This window comes from Bos taurus, chromosome 1 (genome assembly GCF_002263795.3).
Source record: "Bos taurus isolate L1 Dominette 01449 registration number 42190680 breed Hereford chromosome 1, ARS-UCD2.0, whole genome shotgun sequence".
Lineage (NCBI taxonomy): Eukaryota > Metazoa > Chordata > Mammalia > Artiodactyla > Bovidae > Bos > Bos taurus.
The window spans coordinates 52,112,038-52,133,106 of NC_037328.1; the positions used below are offsets into that span (position 1 = coordinate 52,112,038).

General features: G+C 39.3%; 1 pseudogene; it reads left to right on the plus strand.

Annotated features, from left to right (window-relative positions):
- Positions 1-777: 777 nt before the first annotated feature.
- On the plus strand, positions 778-920 carry LOC112448326 (uncharacterized; annotated as a pseudogene).
- Positions 921-21,069: the final 20,149 nt, after the last annotated feature.

Consider the following 21,069-nt stretch of genomic DNA (forward strand, 5'->3'; position numbering starts at 1 on the left):
CTGTGGAGACGACAACAAGAGAGGAGAAGGAAGAAGATGAGGGAGAGGAGGAGACAAGGATGCAGGAACCATAAGGATTAGACTTATATTAGTCAATCAAAGACAGTCTAGAGATAATTAGAAGGCATTTGCTTGGTAGAGAATCAGATTTAAGTGAATTGAGTAGAATATTATAAAAGCTTGGGCCTTGAAGCCATGAGGATGTAGTAGATCCACCACTACTCTAGGGATATGGCTATTTGGCAGACAGGATAAGTCGTTTCTATTCCGGTACCTAGAACAGTGCCTAGCAGATAGTACTTAATAAAGAGTTCATGGATAAACAGGTCGAGTATCCCAACCCCGAGGACAGCAATAATTTCTTTGTCTTCGGTCCACCTATTTCTGGACTCAATACAGGCATTACTCTCTCCCATTTCTCTTCAGTTCCCACACTATATGACCACAGAATTTCTTCAGTAATGTAATCAAATGTTTCACAGATTTCCCCATTACATCAATCACATTTAGACATTGTCTAATTAAACTCAAATCACTTTGTCATTCACTGTAATCATATTTCAAAATTCTGTGAGTTCCTCATTATAACCGAACAAGTGCTTAAGGTAGAAACTAGCTAAACATTCCTGAAAGTCATGTTTTCCTTTTCCTGGGCACACAGCTAGATTGTGTCTCATGCCCATGATTGAGTTTTAACCATTGGTAAGTGTGCACAAGTGATGTACATTTCTTCTTTTCCTGGTCCATAAAATCTTCCTATTTAAAATCCAGCTCCCTTGTCCCTGGCCTGGGTAGAGTGGCACCTGGTTGGTTGGTTGATGGTGCCTGTCTCATATTAGTGAGGGACAAAACAACTCCTTGTTTATCCCAGCTTGGCTTTTGCTCTGTGCCCATGCCTGGTTCACGCCCTGGACACGTGGGAAAAAAAAAGTCAGCTCCCTATCTCCCTTTGTCCAGATGAATGTAGAGAATCCTGTGGCCCCAGGAGATGGTAGAATCAATGAAAGGAAAAATCTGGGTCTCTAAATAATCACACGGGCCAAAGTCTGCCTCTCTCCTCACCATCACATGCACACATATCAACCTTCATTGGGTTGTGATGTGAATGAGAAACATACCTTTATTGTATCAAGTTACTGGTACTTGGGGGTTATGCTTATAGCAGTTATCATATTCTGACTAATTTAGAACAGTAATCATGTCACTTTACTGATTTTTCTTTTAAATATGTATAAATGTTTCTTGAGAATATTAAAAAGTATATCTTGAGAACTTGGAACAATTCATTTTTTTCTCCTGTGTTTCATATTTACACAGTTACCCAAGCATGTTCTCTTTCTTTTGTCCTCTTAGTCACCCATATCACACCAAATCAATCAATCAGCAATCAATTCTGCTGCTAAATATTCATTACTCTTCATCCCCACTATCTTTACCTTGTTTATTAGACCCCTGAGTTTCCCACCTGGATCGCTGAAATAACCTTCTATATCTTCTACTTGTCTTCAGTCTTTTATTCCTTAATCAGCCAGACTTTGCCAGACTGGTCTTTCTGACATGAAAATCTGATTCCATCATTTCTTTGCTTAAAATTCAGTAATTCCCCATCACCTTCCAATTAATATCTAAAGAAACTAGCCTTCTTTTAGATCCTCTTTGCTTACATCTTCCTTATCACACACCCTAAGCTATTAAAGCTCAATGATTTCCAAATGTGAGCTTAAAATATCTGGTCTCCCAGGCATTACTGAAAAGAGTTTTGGAATTTAGAAGTGGTCCAGGCATCATCTGCTGACTAAACAAATTATATAGCTTAAACACATATGCATTGCCACTGAATTAACATGCATGCAGTATATGTGAGCTACTTTTATCACCATCATTGTCCAAATGTATTTATTTGCTATTATGATTAATAAAATAAAATTCCTTTTGAATGAAAGTATTTGTAATATATTTCTCAGTTAGAGGATATTAAATAAAACTACTGTCATGTGCATTGGAGGCCCAATATTTTCGTGTTAAAAAGGGATCCGCTCGACTATTTGGAAACTACTGCTGTAGGCAATCCAAACTATTTGCAATTCTTTGAATGGGCAGTCACATTGATTCTGTACATGTGGTGGATTCTGTGGTTTGGCTTGATCAACCTCCATCCCACCTTACTTAGAAGTAAGCAAGCATGCCTTCCTGTGTTGCAGAAACTAGAAAGCTAATGGCTTTCTTTCTTAAAATTTTTTGCAGCAAGAGCTCTGAATGCACAAAATAGATGTGCTCCTGTGAGATTCAGAAATTTAAAACAGAGCTGAGGCCATGTTCCTGCTCTCCTGGCTGTCTTTCTATTGGCAAGCAATTTTGCAGAGATCCTTTGCTCTTAACAGTCCAGTGGCAGCAGCATCAGGACTGCCTTCCTGATCCTTATCAGAGAATGACAATGTATTCTTGGTCTGAAGCAGTCCAGTGATGGCCTCAGTGGGACAGTACTATAGTTTTGGGGAATCACTCTTGGTAGGCCAGCCTACAGCCTATTCTGGTCCTTTCATGATTTTGTCCTAATTCCCCGTGAATCTTTACTCTCTTAAAATGACCATATTGCTTTCTGTTTCCTGTCCTGAACCCTGATGAACACAAGTCTTGGAAAATATTGCTGTAACATGGAATCGTGTCCCCTCTCAACCCCTCATACTCTTGCTCTCAGTTCAAGTGCGTTCTTTTCTAAGAAGCATTTACCAACTCCTGTAGCTGAGTCAAACACCTTCTTTTCTGTCCCAGTCATAATCCTAGGATGGTGCTTCTCACTACTGTACAACAATGGTCTATATTTGTCCATTGTTGTTACTGTCTAGTTGCTGAGTTGTGTCTGACTCTTTTGGGACCCCATGGACTATAGTCCACCAGGCTCCTTCTGGCTATGGGATTTCCCAGGCAAGAACACTGGAGTGGGTTGCCATTTCCTTCTCCAGGGGATCTTCCTGACCCAGGAATCGAACTCACGTCTCCTGTATTGGCAGACGGATTCTTTACTGCTGAGCCACCAGGGAAGCCCTCACATTTGTCCATTACTTTTCTATAGAAGTTAACTAATAAAGCTTCTTTGTGTTACTCATTTGTTCCCAGGCTAGTACACTATAAGGGCTCATGAAGTGAATGAATGAAGAAATAGGAATGTCCATGAATAACAACTAACAACCCATAAACAAGGAAACACAGTAGTATGTGAAAGGACGTGTAGTTTTTCTTGCAAAATGGTACCATGTGCAAGTATATTTAAAATAAAGATGGCCTTAAATGTCATATATTCTCCTTAGACCCTTAACAAAGGGTCTTAGACCCTAAACAAAAAAAAAACCATATGGGCTAGACCAAAGATTGGCGATTTTTCTCAGTAAAGCTCCAGACAGTAAATATTTTAGGCTTTGTGGGCTATATGATCTTTGTCACAACTACTCAACACAGCCATTTTCAAAAGAAAGCAGCCATGTTGCTAGTTTGGAGACACAGGAGGCACAGAGACTGAAGACAGACACAGGCCGCTCCAGACGGAGAGCTGACAGGTTTAATAAGCCACGGTGAGGTGTGGTGAGGAAAGTCACGTGAGGTGTGGTGAGGAAAGTCACGTGAGGTGAGGTGAGGAAAGTCACGTGAGGTGAGGTGAGGAAAGTCACGTGAGGTGAGATGAGGTGAGGTGAGGCGAGGCGAGGCGGTGGCCATAGGTCTCCACACCCCCCGTCAGAATCTTGAAAGTTTATACAGAGACCTTACCTGGTTCAGTCAGTCATATATTCAGTCCTTACGGTCTCAACATCTTAGTCTCCCAAGGCTTAGACTTAGAACAGCTCTCACTGACGGAACGGTGGGCGGAAGGACATTCCAAGACAGGGGAGTGTGTGCGGCACCTCCAAATGTGCCGGACCCACGTACCGGTCAACCCGCGGTCACGCCGTTTCTGTGACCTTCCTCAGCACATGCACACACTCACATAAAACACGTAATTTATAAGTAGTGGGAATGGTTGTGTGTGGTCCTGTAAATCTTTTTCTTTTCTTTTTTTTTTTTGGTCCTGTAAATCTTTATCTGCTGCTGCTGCTAAGTCGCTTCAGTCATGTCCTTCAATGCATGAAAGTGAAAAGTGAAAGTGAAGTCGCTCAGTCCTGTCCGACTCTTAGCGACCCCATGGACTACAGCCCACCAGGCCCTCCGTCCGTGGGATTTTCCAGGCAAGAGTACTGGAGTGGGGTGCCATTGCCTTCTCCGAAATCTTTATCTATGAACACTAAAATGTGAATTTCATATAATGTTCATGTCAAAAAACATTCTTTGGGGATTTTTTTTCAAGCATCACAAAAATGTAAAAAATATATAAAAATAGGTCAGGGTGGGAGTGAGTAATAAGAGTAAGCATATTTGGCCTGCAGGCAGTGGTTTGCAAGTCACTGGTTTAGGAGATTAACGAAAGGTCTTGGTTTATAGTTTGGAGTGACTTTATTATTATTATTATTGTTTTTTGGTATATCTTTGTATGTCTTTCAATTTCTTCTCATGTAAAATGAAGATTATATTATATAATAACATATTACTAATATAATTAATTCTGATATTATAATAGAACTGGACATGGAACAACAGACTGGTTCCAAATAGGAAAAGAAGTATGTCAAGGCTGTATATTGTCACCCTACTTATTTAACTTATATGCAGAGTACATCATGAGAAACGCTGGGCTGGAGGAAGCACAAGCTGGAATCAAGATTGCCAGGAGAAATATCAGTAACCTCAGATATGCAGATGACACCACCCTTATGGCAGAAAGTGAAGCAGAACTAAAGAGCCTCTTGATGAAAGTGAAAGAGGAGAGTGAAAAAATTGGCTTAAAGCTCAACATTCAGAAAACTAAGATCATGGCATCCAGTCCCATCACTTCATGGGAAATAGATGGGGTAACAGTGGAAACAGTGGCTGACTTTATTTTGGGGGCTCCAAGATCACTGCAGATGGTGACTGCAGCCATGAAATGAAAAGACGCTTACTCCTTGGAAGGAAAGTTATGACCAACCTAGACTCTGGTAGTTGGTGATGGACAGGGAGGCCCGGCGTGCTGCAGTTCAGGGGGTCGCAAAGAGTTGGACATGACTGAGCGACTGAACTGAAAATGTTTTGAGACCTTGAGGACAGGGCTTGTCACTTGTAGATCTCTTGAAGTTTCTAAGTACTGGATTAATTTAAGTGTTTGACAGATAACATCTAATAGTAAGGCCTTGAAGTTCTATGTGTTTGGCAAAACTGTCAGTGAGCAGTATGTGTTTGGCAAAACTGTCGGTGAGCAGGTAAGAGTATTCTCCCCTTCATTTATTGCATGAAAGGGAAGGAGGCAAAAATAATATGTAGAAGATTACCACCCCACTTTTGTTCCCATCCCAAAATGGACAAATCACCTTAATTGCAGTTTTCAATAAAGGAGATGTCAAGAGATTATAAGCCCACACATTATACCTGTTTTAGTTTCTAGGAGAAATTTTTTCTTGGAGTTTTTGAAAGACTCAAATTAGAGAGGTGGAAGGGACACCTCCCTCTACTCCCAGTTCACAGGTGAGAATGTCCTGGACGGAGACTGTTAAAGGGTAGTTAGTGGCAGGACACCACAGTGCTCTTTTTACTTTATCAGGCTTTAAAAATAAATTATGCTGCTTTCTTTTAATAAAAATTTTCTAAGGTTAGGTCTAATCATGGGTTTATAACTAAATCATGTTTTTTCCTGAGTTGCAAAGGATTTGTGTTATATAAAACACAGAGATATAGTATAAGAAACCCAATTTCTTATTTTTTATTGATGACACTAACCATCACCCAAGACCATAAACCAAGGATTGTGAGGGATGAAGATTCTATGACCTTAGAGACTGAGTCCAAAAGAGATAAGCAGAAAAACCGTTCTTGCCACCTAATGGGCAAGCATCACTAAGCTGCTTTCTACTGCTCTCCTGTTGTATTTGAGAAATTAAGGAATAACATCCTACTTCTTTTAGGCACTCTAGCCTCTCATTTTTGCCTAAAACTGCTCAAGTACAGTGAGCTCTGCACAACTTCACAAAAACAGGGAGTTCCCACCCACTCTGTGTTTGAACAACTCAGAGAGACCTATCTTGATCATCTTATTTAAAACTCGAACAACTCTATTCTACCTCCAATCTCCATTCCTTGGTTCTTTTTCCATAACACTGACCCCACTTGGCATACAACATGATTAACTCGTTTACTAGGTTTATTGGCTATTACATTTGTCCCCTCAACTAGAATGTAAGCTCCCTGATGGAAAGGATTTCTGTTTAGTTCTCTTGATTGTTTACCTCAAATTGTGCCTTGCACATAACAGGCACTCAGGAAATATTTGCTGAATTAATAAACAAAATTGAGAAAGTGAAGACTAGGGAATCAAGGCACATCTTGATATATCACATGGATACACTTGAAAAAGATTTGGACAGGATGTAAAGAAATGATGGGGACAGCAGAATCATAAGAGGGCAAAGGAAAAGAACATTCACTGAGTGTTATGACATGCACGGGACAATAAGATACGCCCATTATCTTCTTATCACAGCTGCTATTATCCTCATCCTTACAGTTGATGAAATGAGGCTAGATAACTTGTTCAGGTTCATACAGCTGGTGAAGGGTAGAGCCAGGACTCAATACTCACACCTGACTGCAAAGTCCATGGGTGTCACCACTGCTCTGTAACAGACTATGTGATGCCACCCCTATGAACCACAGTGCTGGTGCAGCCAGCTCAGCACACAGACCTGATTTTATTAAAGTGGTAAATAGACAGGTTTCTGGTGTAAGATACTAGCAGATTCATGCTGAAGAGGTTTTGCTTTTCAAATTTACCACATAAAGGATGTCTATTTCCAGTAAGGACTTCCCCCATGGCACAGTGGTAAAGAATCCACTTGCAATGCGAGGAGGATGCAGGAGATGCAGTTTTGATCCCAGGGTTGGGGAAGATCCCCTGGAGAAGGAAATGGCAACCCACTCCAGGATTCTTGTCTGGAAAACCCCATGGACAGAGGAGCCTTGTGGGCTACAGTCCATAGGGTTGCAAAGAGTCAAACATGACTGAGCGACTGCACACACTGAACACACACACACACACACACATTTCCAGTAAAGCCAGAAGCATCTCCTGGCAGTCCACTGGTTAAGACTACACTGCCAATGCAGGAGGCATAGGTTCAGTCCCTGGTCAGGGAGCTAAGATTCCACATGCTGATGGCACGCCCCTCCCTCCAAAAGTAAATTGGAATTGTTTCATCCATGAATTAATCCCCTAAACCAGGGAACTAAAATATCAAAACTTGTCCTGTTGCCTGGGCAGTAGACAATGGCTTAGTGAGTTAACTATTCGCAGGTTCAACATATTGGGGCAGCCAGCATCAGAACCTCTGGGGCTTACCTGCCTCTTTACGGGCAATCACTTAGGCAATATAAAAGTAGAGATTTCCTCCTCTTCTTCATAGGCATCTTTCCTTTCCTATTCCTCACACCAGAACTTGAGTTGACACTTTCGTACATATATATTTTTTCAGTTTACAAATTGGAACATAGAAATATAAATTTTACTGACTTCATGGCTAACAAATTTCTAGAAGCAGAATGAGACAGTAATCACAGGTATCTGGCTGATGTGATCAAATGGGTCTGGAGTAGTGATCAAAACGGAAGTGTTAGGGCTAGATAGGTTAGAGATGTCATGGGGATATATGCCAAGGATACCTGAGACTTTAAGGACAGAGGGAAGTGGGGGAGAGAAAGGTCAGCTTTAACCAGTTCGATCATGAAAAGGTTTGCATAAACCAGGAGATCTCTATGGATCCTAATCACACACTTATTCACATTTGGTCCGTCCTCAGCTCTTCAGTAACAGGGATAAAGTAAAAGTTTAGCTGTAACCACAGCAAGCAGAGGAAGACAATTGTTTCTGAAGACTAGAAGAGACAGTAAATCATTTTTAATTAAGTGATTTGGAAAGGTTGTTAAGGCATAAAGAACAAATAGTTTTGTGTCCTGTGAGTATTAGGGTGTGTCCCATAAATGTTTCATATAAGGTACTATTTAAATAATAGGCACATCCTGATGGAGTCTGTGGAGCAGAGCTGATTTGTGAAGCACCATCATTTATGTGGTCATGTCATTCTTCAGCTTAGATGCTGATAAAAATAAGCTGGGTTGGGATATTTATTTAAAATTTGGAGACTTCCTCACATGTCAGGGCCAGGAATCTGAATTTGTAACAAGTCACTTGGGTGATTCTGATGAACCACACTTTGAAAGATGTCATCAAGACTGCAAAGTGCTAAGGATGCAAGGGTGCTGCTGCTGCTAAGTTGCTTCAGTCGTGTCCGACTCTGTGCGACCCCATAGACGGCAGCCCACCAGGCTCCCCCGTCCCTGGGATTCTCCAGGCAAGAACACTGGAGTGGGTTGCCATTTCCTTCTCCAATGCATGAAAGTGAAAAGTGAAAGTGAAGTCACTCAGTTGTGTCCAACTCTTCTCAACCCCATAGACTGCAGCCTACCAGGCTCCTCTGTCTATGGGATTTTCCAGGCAAGAGTACCGGAGTGGGTTGCCATTGCCTTCTCCTAAGGATGCAAGGGTGACTTGGAGCTAAAAGTGAGTTCTTGTTCGACTATAGACATATTAAGAAAGCTAAATGAGTCAAGTCAGAAGAGCATAAATACTTTGAAATTCTCCAAGGTCATCTAAATAACTGTGAACATCACTAGCTTTTGTAAAGAAAACAGAGGGAAATATTCAGTCCATTCTATCCATTGTAATTACTGTGCTACTGTATTAAATTTTAGCAATCTTCCAAGAATGGTCCTCTCAAATCTCTCAAGTATTTTAACTATCATCCTCAGAATATAAAACTTCTATTTATCTTCCAGGGCTCTATATCACTGGACACAAAACATTATATGACAAGCCACACTTAAAATAAGAGCCACTATTATTAAAAAAAAAGAGACTGTTTTAATATGCAACATCTTGTTTGATTCTCACAATAAGCCTAACAGGTAGGAACCATTATAAACCTCATCTTACAGTTTATGAAATGGAGGACTAAGGCTTAGTAGGTTTAAAAAGTTTGCCCAATGGATGGAAACAAAATTTTTGGTGGTGAGTGTGCTGTAGTATCTACAGAAGTATAAATACAATGTTGTACACATAAAATTTATGTAACATTACAAACCAAAGTTTCCTCAAAAAAGAAAAAAAATTTTTTTAAGTTTATCCAAAGTCACATAACTAGTAAATAGCAGAACCAATGTTTGAATTCAGATCTTTCTGACTCCAGAAGCAGCAGCTCTTAAGCTCTAAGCAACTCTGTCTCCACTGGAAATCTGTGTCCATGAACATGCACAGATAAAGCAAATATCAATACAAATTGCATAGCTTACCAAAGATACACCACCCCTGTAGAGTAACAGGTCTATTTCATAAGAAATGACATAAAATCAAGCTTTAATTACACCTCTCCAACATATAGACACAAACTAAAATCTACATCAATATCCAGTGACTGCCATTCTTACCAGACATGCTTTAATTATGGAAATGGTCATTCTTGTTGCCAGCATGTAAACTTTTTTGTTCAGTATAGCCACCACCTGAAACTTCCATTGTGTCATATTTTCTGAAATATCTTTTTATAGCCACTAATACTTAAACTTCTTTTTTTCTGAATACTAGTAGTACATTTAGCCTCTTATTGAAATTTTTGAAACAAACAAAATAATCTCTCCCTATCACTTACTACTACACACAAACTCTAGAGTTTTAAAAGAATAATAGTGACCACAAAAATCATAAAAGGACATGTCCCAAAGTGGTAGTCTTTTCTACATAGAACACAAAGCCAATCTAAGAATCTAAAGATCCCATAATCCAGCCTTTTTCCTTAGCTAAGGAAAGCCTCTTTACTCTTTAAAACAGTTAAACCTTCAGTACCTTCAGACCCTGCATTGCTCCTCTACTTTTAGATTCCTCCATCACTGGAAACTGGCTTGCTCTGCCTCCGTCCCTAATTCCAAGGAACATTTTGTATTATGTTGTATATCACTTCCATCTCTGCTGCTGGACCATAAGCTCCATTGGTGCATGTGTGTTGGCTCAGTTTCTCAGTTGTGCTCAACTCTTTAAAACATAATAGGTTCCTCAGTCCATGGAATTTTCCAGGCAAGAATATAGAGCAGGTTGCCATTGTCTACTCCAGGGGATCTTCCCAACCCAGGGATCAAACCCATGTCTCTTGTGTCTCCTGCATTGCCAGGCAGAATCTTTACCACTGTGCCACTTTAGCGCATTTTAATGGGAAGCCCCCATTAGCACGGACCACATCTATTGGGTATCTCTTACAATAACCACAGTACCTGGCACAGAGAAAGCACTTAATAAATGTTGTTGAATGAATTAATGAATGCGTGACCCATGATACTTAGTGGTTCCTAGAGCTTGTTTCTTTCTTCCAACCTCACTAGGAGAATAGTGTGAACTTTAGTAGATGTCTCATTCTTCTTTACTTCACTTAGGATTGAAAAGCCACTAGTCTTGCAGATGATCACCAAGAATCTGGACCAGCTCCTCTCTACTCATCACTTTGTGACACCTGTTAAATTGCTGGCTCTTCCTCTTTTGGAGTGCCAGAGACAATTCCAGTTGTTGAAGGCAGATACAGCCTTTAAGTTGGGAAGCGAAGACTGGACAGAGTGATGAGGGGATGAAAAAGTGAGTGCTTTCTGGTGCCTGCTTTTCTCTTGTGAACAGAACAAGTAAGACTGGGGAGGAGAAACAGGATTCTACTGAGTAGTTACGGTGTAGAGAGTCGGACACGACTGAAGTGACTTAGCAGCAGCAGCAGCAGCAGGAAGATACAGATCATCAAAGGCGTACAGCAAAGGAGGCCTTGTCTTGCTACAGCCACTGACTTTGTTACCTCTGGAGCAGCTGAGGACTTAGAGGGCAGAGAGACCCTTATCCCTCAGTCTGATGTTGGGGACCCAGATGTTGCTGAAATCTACTTAAGGAAAGATTTCTTTTATGTTTATTTCTTCCCCCGTTCCAGCTCCTACTCAGATCACATCTAAATGCAGAGTCAGAGTCAAGGCTGGGTAACTTTTGAAGTAATCCCAGCAAAACTTCTCTTAGAATATATTTTTCTTCCTTCCCTTCCTATTTCCTTCCATCTTTCTTTCTTTAACTATGTCTCTCCTTCTACACTCTGACAAGCAAAGTTACTCATTTCATTTCCCCTTCTCTCAAATAGCACTGGCCAAAGGTCAGTACTTTAAGACTTGTAACAGTCAATCTGATATTCGGAAAGAGCACTTTAGCAATCCAACAGGTTAGAAAGTTTTGTTTTTGAGTGAAGAAGATGGTATTGTAAGAGAAAGTGTCAAATGATGGTAAAGGAAAACATTCCTTTCCAAATAGCTAAATCCTAGTCCTAAAACCTGGAGTTGACTCCTCCACTGTAAAGACTTCAGCTGGATTTCAGGTAACAACATATTTAATGTACTTTCCTGGGCATTGTCACATTGTTCTTTTAAAACCATTCTTTCTGGTCAGCCATCCTCAATAGATTTGTTTTTTTATCAATAACTCCATATGGTGAGGGTGAGCCCCAAAATAAATTCACATGAAAGCCATCATTGAATGCAAGCTCCCCCTCCTCCTTAGGTTTTATCTCCATTACTTCAAAATGTCATTGTTTTAGTTAGCTCCTCAATTGTGTGCCTCTCTTGTCTGTCCCATCCCACTTCAAGGAAAAGCAACCTTTCTCACAAGCTGTACTTCCCACGTTGTAACTGTAATTTCAGAAAATGTCCTTGGCCTATTGCCTATCTTTGAGCCGTGATAATCTCACTTCGTTTGGGGTTTAGGGTTGTTGTTCTGTTCTGTTGGTTGTTCTTTGCTGTAACTTTACATGTGCAGTGATTCTAATAAATCTTCCCTTTCTTTAGCTGGGCTTCCTTGGTGGCTCAGATGGTAAAGCATCTGCCTGCAATGCAGGAGACCTGGGTTTGATCCCTGGGTCAGGAAGATCCCCTGGAGAAGGGAGTGGCAACCCACTCCAGTATTCTTGCCTGGAGAATTCCATGGATAGAGGAGCCTGGTGGGGTACAGTTCATGGAATTGCGAAGTGTTGGACATGACCGAGCGACTGAGACTTTCTTTAGCTAGTTTGAGTAGATTGATGTAGAATCTAGGAAGTAAAAAATAAGTTTAACAAAATTTGAGAGATCACCTAGGCACTCTAAATGTGTTCATATTTCCAAGCTCTATTGAATAATACTTGAGAGTCTTGAGAAAATGTGCAGCTAAGTTTGCACTGTTGTGGGACTAACAGAAATCTTTCTGGAATGAGTCAAGGGATAAAACAAATAAATAAACAAAATTGAAAGAAATACTTTATTTCTAAATATATGTGGGTATAAAATCAGCCCATAAACGCCCTCTAGTTAAATTTCTTGGGATTAGTGGGAAAAAGATGGATTCTGCAAATTACAGGGTAGTAAATGAGACATTGAGCCTAGATAATATTCTAGAAAGTGCTATGTAGTAGAATGCCCCTTATATCCTCCCATCCCTGTCCTCCCTTTAGAGAATGATTTCTGCCTACAAACACCGAAAGAACAGCCCTCCATTCTAGGCAGCTCCTCGCCCCTCTCCCGGTGGCACAGACAGCAATGGAGGCCACATGCTTTTGTTTCCACCGGATTATACTTACTGCAGGAGAAGGAAATGGCAACCCACTCCAGTGTTCTTGCCTGGAGAATCCCAGGGACGGCAGAGTCTGGTGGGCTGCCGTCTATGGGGTCGCACAGAGTCGGACACGACTGAAGTGACTCAGCAGCAGCATACTTAACTGCCCTTGAGTTCTGTGACAGACCCCAATATTTGCACAATTAAGTTCCATTTTTATAAAGCTTATCTCAGTGGCTTTATGGTCCTTGGAACAAAATGAAATCTAAGATAGGCAAAAAGAAGGAAAGATCTGTGTATACTCAAAAAAAAAAAAAAAAAAAGGACCAAGTAATCCCTAGAAGCCAGCATGGAGTCCCTAAGACTAGCCTAAGCCTATTTTTCTTTTGTAACAAAAGAAATATATCAGTTAATAAACTGATAGCTCAGTTGCACTGTGGCAGTTGGAGATGTTATAAATTTCTTATTTTCATCTGACTAGTATCTATTTGCCTTCTTTTCTCAGTAGTACTCCAGTTTTACTTTGGAGAAGGCTAATAGCCTTTTTTGTATGAATCTTTTTTTTTTTCCTATCATTGTTTTTAAAGTTTTCTTTTCAAAATATATTTGATACAAAATAAAGAATAATGTAACATCTATGTAAGTTATAAATGAGCACCCCTGAGTCCACCAAGAAGCAGAATGTTACCAACACATTTGTTGTTGTTCAGTCACTCAGTCTTGTCTGACTCTTTGTGACCCCATGGACTGCAGCATGCTAGGCCAGGCTTCCCTGTCCTTCACTATCTCCCAGAGTTTGCTCAAACTCATGTCCATTGAGTAGGTGATGCCATTCAACACACTGCTTAGTCACGTCAGTTGTGTCCGACTGTGTGTGACCCCATAGACGGCAGCCCACCAGGCTCCCCCATCCCTGGGATTCTCCAGGCAAGAACACTGGAGTGGGTTGCCATTTCCTTCTCCAATGATGAAAGTGAAAAGTGAAACTGAAGTCGCTCAGTCGGACATGACTCTTTGCGACTCCATGGAACTGCAGCCTACCAGGCTCCTCTGTCCGTGGGATTCTCCAGGCAAGAGTACTGGAGTGGGTTGCCATCACCTATTCAACACACTGCATCCATCTAAATAATTCTGTTCTAACTTAGCCCCCTGCTGCCTCCTCCACTGCCCCCTCCTCCATGCAATCTTGATGAGAGGGTTAAGCAAAGCATCCACTTCTACTCTGAACAAAGAATAAGCATATAATTTGGGTATAGACAAGTGGATCCTTCCATTTCACTCTCTTTTGTGGCATAAAGAAAAGAGGAATGGAAAAAAGTTTGAGCAAATTTATCATAATGACAATATTGTCACTAAAAGTGATCTCAGTCCCTGGAGTTGACAGTGCCCCTGGCTTCTGAGATCTGGTTCTGCAGCTTTTTTTTTTTACTTTCACAGTACAGTTAAAAAGAAAACTTTACCGTTTACTGAATAGTTATATGAAAGCACTGTTTTAAGTATTTTAGATACATTATTTCTAAGAGCCTTCTCATATCATTCCATAATTTTCTCTTTTTGTTTTGATTAACCAGAATTAGGAAATGGCAACCCACTCCACTATTCTTGCCTGGAGAATCCCATGGACTATAGCCTGCCAGTCTCCTGTGTCCTTGGGGTCGCAAGAATGGGACACGATTCAGCAACTAAACCACCACCACCACAGTATATTCTACCCATCAAAGAACTCCTCTCTGATAACATTAGTGAATGAAAATTTTATAAAGCCTTTTGACAAAGCCACATTAGATATTTTCATGAGTGGGATGCAAAAAATATGGATAGGATGAGAGTGAAATTATAAAATAATGGTCACCTCTGGGAGAGCTGGAGAGTCACTGGACCAGGGAAGGGGGCTTCAGTGTTTTATTGTTTAAAAAGAAATCTGAGGCAATATAATAATATGTTAAGTTGTAATAAAGCTCCTACATGATTGCTATTTTATATTATTCTTTATAAATTTCTTTAGGTTTAAATTTTTTGAAGAGGCTGAGAAGAATCTCAGTTCCCCAGCCAGGGACTGAACCCAGGCCATGGCAATGAAAGTGCCAAATCCTAACCACTAGACCACCAGAGAATCCGCGGGTTTAAATTTTTAAAATTTAGGTGAAATTAGGTGACTCTACATCACAGGTTCAACAGCCATGGCCATAGCAGTGCTAATTAAGATCAATGTTTACCTGCAGAAGGAAATGGCAACCCACTCCAGTATTCTTGCCTAGAAAATCCCATGGACAGAGGAGCCTGGTAGGCTACAGTCCATGGGGTCACAAAGAGTCAGACACAACTGAGCGACTTCACTTTCCTTTACCTAGGTAGGTAAAGTGCTCTGGTATCTGTCTTAGAAAATACTTTTAAAAACGACTTAGAACATGTAAAGAAGGCATGAAATTTGTGAAAGAACAAAGGATGGTGAGACAATAGCAAATATGTTGAATAAAACAATCAGCATACAAAAAGATACTGGCAAAATGGAATTCTGGGCTGAATGTCATCAGCTAGAGAAAAAAAGAAAACTTTAGCATTTATTGAATAGTTATAAGAAACGCTGTTTTAAGGATTTTACATACATTATTTTTATCATATCCTTTCAATAACTTTATGAGTAACATATTACCTTTCCCTATACACATAAAGAACTGAAGACAGATTATAAAATTTGTCCACATGAATTAGTAACTGCTGGAGCCAAGCCCTGAACTCACGTTGTTTCAACTTCAAAGCCTTGAATCTTAACCACTGTATAACAATGGGGTTATAAAGGTTTATGCCTCAGTTTCCCCCAAATACATTATATAATAGAATGGAGGAGACATGGCTTATCAGCCCACATTTCAACAAAAGTTTGTTTTTTGAGAAGAAGCACAGTAACAGTCAGCAGAGAGATGTGACTGCCAAAGAAGAGAGTTCCCTGTTAGGCTGCAGTAATAGAAATTTTGTTTCAAAGAGAAGGGAGCCATGGTCATGCTGTACTGCACACTGCCTCAGCCCCTACCTGCTCTGGATAGCCCACTTGAAGGAGTAAACTGACAAAGACAATAGGCAGGGTTTGAGAGAAGACCAGGAATCAGGAACAGGAAGAATGATTTAAAGAACTGAGACTGCCTGGAAAAGGCACGACTCAAGGCAGGAAGCGGTCATGAGTGCTGTTTCACATAATTCAAATGGTACATGAAAAAGGGGTTAGATTGTTCTATGTAGTAACAAGGGAACTGAAAAAGGAACAGTGGATAACACTTAGAGGAGAAAAGGTACGTTAAAGATCCAGAAGAATTCTGTAGTGCTCAAAACCAACAGAAGATGAAATCGATTGTCTTGGGAAGAAAGGAGTTCCAAAGAGTTGGATGTATCATAGAATACCTTCCCTGTTGGGGATGTTGCTGAAGCTTCTGATGAGATGGTGGCTAGAAGGGCTGGCTGATGCTAATGCTAGTGCTTACTGACTTTATTATCAAAACCATTAGTGTAAAATCATTGTCTACTTAGAGATCTATTTTTATGGTATGGTCCTTAAGTGACTCCTTGGTGACTCCCCTTTCCCCTCTCTCCTACCTAGGGCAGAAAGCTTGCAGAACTAGGTATCTAGAACCTTAGTACTACCCCAGTGCTACTACTAGCTATATAATATTGAAAGCATCATTTAACCTTTCCCTGCTTCATTTTTTTCATCTTTAAAAGAAATTCCCTCTATTTGTCTCACCTACCTCACATGGATTTTAGTGAGTATGACAAGCTAGTTCAAATATAAAGGTGCTTTAGAAAATTTAAACACTACGCAGGAATAACCATGATGACTATAACATACATTCTGGTCACCATATGCCTGGGACACCCAACATTCTCTAGCACCCGTCTCATCCCTATTCTCTCTGATCCTTTTTAAAATTCACAGTCCTTTTATTTGTTTGTTCATTTGTTTTACAAATCTTTGTTGAGTTACTGTTACATTTTAGACAATGTACAGGGTATTGTGCTAACCACCTGGAAAACAAAATGATGAATAAGACATCATTATTTTCTTCAAGGTGTTTGTCATCAAACTAAGATCTCTATTGATATACAAATAACATAATACAAGGTAAGGTATTTGAACGCCTTAATAGTAATATAGATGAAATGATACAGAACATCACAGGAGAGAGGGAATTTCAGGATACTTTGGCTAGCACTGCTCTAGGAAAGCAGGGTGTTTTCCTCTCTTTCTATCTCCAACTCTGCTGGGATCCAGTAGAAGCTGGTTCTCTTCAAGATTATGAGCATTTGCATCAGTGCTCCCAACTATCCGAGTTCTAGTTTTTAGTCCCCTTGCATTGGCCTTGGGGAAAGATATGCGATTTTCTCTATTTTTCTCTTATAAGAGGAAAAAAAAGTGAAGCTCAGCAAGGTCAAGAACAAGTCAAAAATTGTTATGTAAGGCAGACCCTCACTTCTGCAACTAGCTAGAGTTTCAGTGTACAAAACAAGGCTTGTTTCAAAGAGTGATTTATTACAAATTTGCCTTTTTAGGTGCTTAATAATGGCTACCCAATAGGATGTTTTGCTTTATCCTGGTATCAGGCTGACATCCCTTTTATGTGCAGAGATGCTGGAATTAGTAGAACGCAGGCTAAAAGGAAACTGCAAACCCTGGGCAAGTAAGTTGTAATAGGTTCTATAAACTCCGTTTGATGTCAGGGTTAAGTCTTAGCAAAGTTTCTGTAAAGCAGCTGTAATTGGCTTATATGTGTGAAAGACAAAGAAAAACAATAGTTATTAAATATTTAGTATCTTTCAGGTTTAAGCATTTTATATGGATTGTTTCACTTATGGTTACTCTTATTATCCCTAATTTACAAACAAGGAAACTGAGTCTTGGAGTGACCAAGGAATTTTTCCAAGATTTTGAATAGGGATTGAATAAAGAAATAATGTAAAGTAAGGAAAGAAAAGGTTGTTTATAGATGTATCACATGTACACATAAACACTTTTATGTGTACATTTACACACACATTTAAATCTACTCCCCCCAAATTATTTTATGTGGCTTACAACAAAGGATTCATACTAAATAAAATTAAGAATATGGATAGTAAAGGCCATGAGAAGGATGAATATACTAACCATGAGCTCAACCTAGGATTGCTCATCAAAATGTGAAAGCAAGAAAGGAAAAACCCTTTCTTGCAGACCCTTTTTAATGCCATTTTACTCGGGAAATCAACAGTTGTTTTTATATTTGCAATTTTATATTATAAAAATTAAAGTCCCTGAAAGTTATGATTTTCCATATTTTTAAGTTTGGGGCACTACTGACATTTAAAATTTCTTGATATTTATTTTTAAACAAAATAATTAAAATTCTAAAAAGTGTTTCCTAAATGGTAAAATACTATATAACATTTAGTTTAAGCCTTCTTGGCAAGGCTTTACCTATCTTACAGAAGACTGGAATTCTATTTCGTCATTTCTAGGAACAGGCAATTTTCCTTTTCCAAAATTCTGGTGTGCTTGGGACCTACCTAGTACATGAATCCTTCTCAATAAATGATCTGCAAGAGAATACTGAATGATGACTTTTACTTACACATAATGCCTAAATACACCACCAATACATCAGATGTTAAAAAATGTACCAATATCTGAACCTAAAGGTTCTGTGGACCCGTTAGTTTTCCAGTAGTCATTTCCAATAATGACTTGCAACCAGTCATTTCTATCTACTTCTTTCGCATCCGTCCTGATCAGTTAGCACGTTGTACTGTCAGAGGTCTCCAAACTTGAATACAAAAACCCTGGGGCATGTTGCTAAGACTATATGATAGGAGTGTGGAGAGAAAATGTTAAAACTCTTGTTTATTTTTCGCCATGCCATGCGGCTTGCGGGATCTTAGTTCCCCGACCAGAGATTGAACAGGCTGGGCAGTAAAAGCACCAAGTCCTAAACACGGGACTGCCAGAGAATTCCCTTAACTTTCATTTTTATCTCATGCTTTTTCATTTAGTTTTTATGAATGTATGCTTCATAAAAATAAATAATATATCCATGCAGTGGTACATTTTTAAAATGTATACAGAAATATACATATATCGAGGGTACTCACTCATTTTACTGATAACATGTGAGCTAAAAGTTTGAAAATGTAGCTCTAAATAATTCTGCTAAGCTAATTATACTTCAACCAAAAAAAAAAAAAAACAACACCAACTTTGCGACCATAAAGAAATGAAGAATGTTTTCCTATACTTGGGGTTGAGGGTAGGGGTGGGGAGTGGGCTGGTCTTTCATATTTTTCATAACTTAAATATACTAGCAAATAATTCACAACACTTCACTCAGCAATTAAATATAGCAACTTGTGTTGATTTTTTTTTTTTCTCTCTTTTTCTCTTCAAAAAACAGGACAGTGAAATCCTGAGAAAGTTTTTCTGGGTTTTCCTCTATCACTTCTATCTGCCTCTTGTCCCTGAAGCTTGTCATTTGGAAGGAAGGACTATCAAGTTATTCAAAATCGGTGTTGGGTATTAAGAGTCCTGGGTTTAAGTTCCTTTGTCACTGGTATTCTGTGCTATCTTGAACAGTCCCATTTCTCTTATGATAAAATAGAGATAATCATACTTAGCACCCATCTCAAAGCAGTGTGCAGTGTGGATAAAGCACAATTTGTTCCTTCCATCAACTAAATGCAGAGCATCATTAATATAATCTTTAACATCATTGGTTTAAATTGCTATTTTATATACTTTCCCCTTTTAAAAAGTATTTTCCTTTAAAAAAGAAGCAAAACAGCACATTTCCAAATACCACTGCTTGTTTTCTAAACTTTACAAATTTAAATTTTCTCTGTATCTGTTTCTGGTTCCCATTCTTTCACACACGCGTACACACACACTCATTCGTACACACACACTCATTCGATAACTTTATGGATGTGAGAGAAAAATCTCAAGATAACATAAAGAAATAAAGAGGGATTTGAAATAAGTTCTTTTATCCAGCTTTCCTTTAAGTTTTAAAGCTACACATCTAGGCCATAAAATCGTGGTGTTTATTTAATCTTCAAAATGTTTGTGTTAAGAATAATTCACAGACTCTTAAATCAGAAAGAACCTTAAGGAAACATCTAGAGCCTATGATAATGCCTGGTACACAGTAAATGCTGAATAAACATTTAGTGAAGGAACATTTAGGGAGAAGGTTCTTACTGTAACTTAAAAAAGAAAAAAAATGAAAACAAAATCCCAAACTAAATCTGAGCATTAGAGGAGCTAAATTAATTGCTCAAGATTGTTTAGTGAGTTTAAGAGTTGGGTCTAGAATTTATTTCTCATAGTTTCCAGCTATGGTGTTTTCCCAGCAACCTGTTGACTTGCTTATATAGGACTGTCAAATATATATTTGTCAAAGACACATCATAGGAAAAAATAAAAATCAGAAGGCAAAGTCCTTGGGTTCACCATCTCCCAAAGTCATCCAAAATGCTCATATATGATGTGAAACATGTAGTGTAAATATCATATGTCTATAATATGCAAAATATAAATCTTGCATATATTGACTCAAAAGGTCTATTTTTAAGGGAAAGGGTCAATAGTCAACCTTCCATGACTTACTCTACTTTACAGCACTGTTTGTAGGTACACACAGGTGATCTGCAGTCCTCTGACCAGCTAGAAGTAGAGTGGCTGTTTCAGCAAAATGATTATCTTTGTTTCTGTGTATTGTTGTGTTGATTTTTCTCAATTTACCTACGAATGAAGCTTTAACAACCTCAATCCATTACCGTCCTAATAAACTTATCTTGGACTATTTTGGCCTATGTGATAGCTAACCCATTGACAAAAGAAATCCAAGCTGATAAAGGTTTTCCTGGCCACTTGTTAGCCAGGTCATGCTGTAAAATCATAACACAATGCACGCCTCTTCCATGGGGCACCACAAGGCAACGATTAAAAAAAAAAAAAAAAAAAAAAACCCTCACTTCCATATCCAGTGGAGTTGTAGTTTATTACTATAACCCTCCCAAGTCAAAAGGACACCAATTTCGAGCCTTGCAACTTGGTGCAGACAGGGTTTTTCCCTCTTAACCCACTCTGCTGGGCCTCTCTACCTGTCCTCTCCTACTGTCTACAGGTCCCGAACATTAGAAAATAGAAAATGTGATGATCTTTGTGTGTCTCTGTAAAATGTGTGTATGTGTGCGTGTGTTTGGGTGTAACGGGCCTTCTGTTTGGTCGCGTGGCCTGTCCGTCACGGAGCGGGCCAATGGCAGGCTGCCTTATATAAAATGAG